The sequence below is a fragment of the Capra hircus genome, chromosome 21, assembly GCF_001704415.2.
Source record: "Capra hircus breed San Clemente chromosome 21, ASM170441v1, whole genome shotgun sequence".
Taxonomy (NCBI): domain Eukaryota; kingdom Metazoa; phylum Chordata; class Mammalia; order Artiodactyla; family Bovidae; genus Capra; species Capra hircus.
Window position 1 is genome coordinate 29,877,990 of NC_030828.1, and position 2,902 is coordinate 29,880,891.

Below are 2,902 nucleotides of genomic sequence, written 5' to 3' on the forward strand. Positions count from 1 at the left end.
TCATGTCCTCTATCTCTTAACCTTTGGCATTCCACTGCCTTTCAAATAGACCACTCAGTAACAAATACTTCTCTACACATATACTCTTTAACTGTGTATTTATAATCTGAAATTGTTTTCTAGTTTCAGTGTTCCCTTTTTTTAACTTCTTCAGTTTTAGTAGTTTTTAATGTATTGTTTGAAAACAAGAATCTTAGGATTGAAGTCAGTTCTCGTGGTCAGAACCAATACCAATACCATGTTAGAAAGATGTCTTAAATCAACCGCCCAACGTGGGGCTCGAACCCACGACCCTGGGATTAAGAGTCCCATGCTCTACCGACTGAGCTAGCCGGGCAGTTGAGAACCTATTCTTTTCTTAGGTCCTTTCAGAAATATCAAGATTATTTTAACCTGCTTCAAGGCTTGCATTTAAATTTCTTCCTCATAATTTTTTCGGTAAAGTTTTCTTTTCTTTTCTTTTTTAACTACTCTCAAAACTGTGTTTCATTTCTGATTGTGTGCACGGAAACTTTTACTATTTAAAAATGTATATAAACGGCCCTCTAGCGGTCAGCGATGAAGGGGACTGATGCAAACGACCCCGAAGCGGAAGTGAGCGTAGGGTGCCTGCTGTTTATCCGGGAGACCTCTGCTGGCAGAGCGCTCACCCCTGCAGCCGGGGGACCCGGAATGTCCTCGACACCTCCGTGGCCAGACACAACAGCTGGCTCGGAGGAACGTCCTGCGTACCTTCCAGAGAAAATCAGAATACAACGCACAGCAGTAGAGCGGGCTGGCCTCTCACGGCCCCCGGTGGCTTTGAGGTGTCTGGCACTTTTCTGTGGCGCGAAGGTGGTTCAACAAAATTATAGACGGTGTAAAAGCTAACGTAGTCTCAGAAATTAACTGAATTAGTTATGGCGTTTGCTCACACACAACTAAAAGGTGAAGACATTTGTCCTTCAGTATGATAGCACCTCTGTGTGGGAAGTGCCCATTACTGCAAACCTCTCCACACTAAAACGAAAAGAATTAAAGATTTATTCTGCTTTTCTGGTAGTAACAGGAGTCCCAGTTGATGAGGGAGTGCTCTTCTCTCTAGGGTAGGGGGGAAATGTAGGATTAGAAAAAGCAGAAATCTGCAAACCCTTGTAAAGAGGGCTTATCCATCGAGGTTAAATGGTTGGGGCTACATGGGTTACCTTCTAGGGGCAGGGGGGATAACCTAAGTGTAACATGGAGACCACTCTGAGAAAGTATTCTTGAGTTTTGCTAGTGGTTTACTAACCTTCAGCAGACTGTGTCTTCAGTGGTCATATAATCTGAAGTACACAAATCAATGGTAATTATTACAGCCAAAAAATGTTTTACCTGGACCTATCAACTGGGGCTTCCCAGGTGGCTCAGTGGGTAAAGAATCTGCCTGCAATGCAAAAGAAGCAGGAGGGGGAGGGGGGTGGTTCGATCCCTGGATTTGGAAGATCCCCTGGAGGAGAGCCTGGCAACCCATTCCAGTATTCTTGCCTGGAGAATCCCATGGGCAGAGGAGCCTGCTGGGCTACAGGCCATAGGGTTACAAACAGTTGAACACAACTGAAGCAGCTGAGCACTCAGGCACATCAACCATTAGATATTAATTCCAATTTGCAGGAAATAAAGAGAGTTGAGGAACCAGACAAACGACAGCACAAAGAAACAGAAGCACAAAATCAGAAGGTGGGAAATTTTCCATAACAACCTTCCTGGTGTGTTCAACAAGTAAGTATTGTATTTTTAAAAATGACTTTTGCTAGGTTAAAAGAGATATAGTGGCTATAAATAATCACAAGTGAAAGTGAAGTCACTCAGTCGTGTCCGACTCTTTGCGACCCCATGGACTGTAGCCTACCAGGTTCCACCATCCATGAGATTTTCCAGGCAAGAATACTGGAGTGGGTTGCCATTTCCTTCTCCAGGAGATCTTCCTGACCCAGGGATTGAACACGGGTCTCTCATACGGTAGGCATTGTAGGCAGACGCTTTACCGTCTGAGCCACCAAGAAGCAATATGTAATTCTTGATTGGGTACCATCCTGTACTGTGTATGTGTTTCATTTTTTTAAATTATAGTAAACATAAAAGTTACTCTTTCAACCATTTTTAAGTGTGCAGTTCAGTGGCATCATATATTCACATTGTTGTGCAACCATCACCACCATCCTACTCCAGAACGATTTCATCTTCCCAGATTGAAACTCTGTCCCCTTTAAACAATTCCCCATTCTCCCCTTAGCCCCTGGTAACCACCATTCTATTTTTTGTCTCTATAATTTTTTTTTTTGGCTGCGATGGGTCTTGGTTGCAGCACATGGGATCTTCCAGTTTCAACATGCAGGATCTTTAGTCATGGCATGTGGGAATTTGGTTCTCTGACCAGAGGTTGAACCAAGGCCCCCTGCACCAGGAGCCCAGGGGCTGAGCCACCGGATCACTGGGAAGTTCCTTGTCTCTATAAATTTGATTACTTTAAGTGCCACATGTAAGTGGAATCACACAATATTTTATCTTTTTGTGTCATAGCTTTTTGTGTCTATGCTTTCACTTAGCATAATGTTTTCAAAGTTCATCCATGTTGCAGCATATATCAGAATTTCCTTTTTTGTTAAGGCAGAATAAATATTCCATCTCATGAATATACCACATTTTGCTTATCCATTCATCAGTTGATGGGCATTTGGGCACTAAACTTTTGTGAGTAATGCTGCTCTGAATATTGGTGTACAAATATCTGTTCAATTCCCTGCTTTCAGTTCTTTGGGGTGTATATCCAGAAATGAAATTGCAGGATCATATAGTAATTCTGGGCTTCCCTGATGGCTCAGATGGTAAAGAATTTGCCTGTAATGCGAGAGCACCTTATTCAATCCCTGGGCCCCTTATT

The 2,902-nt window shown here is 43.0% G+C and overlaps 1 non-coding gene across 1 annotated transcript; it reads right to left on the reverse strand.

Moving 5' to 3' along the window:
• TRNAK-CUU lies at positions 265–337 on the reverse strand. Its single transcript has one exon. It is a non-coding gene; the product is annotated as a tRNA-Lys (tRNA).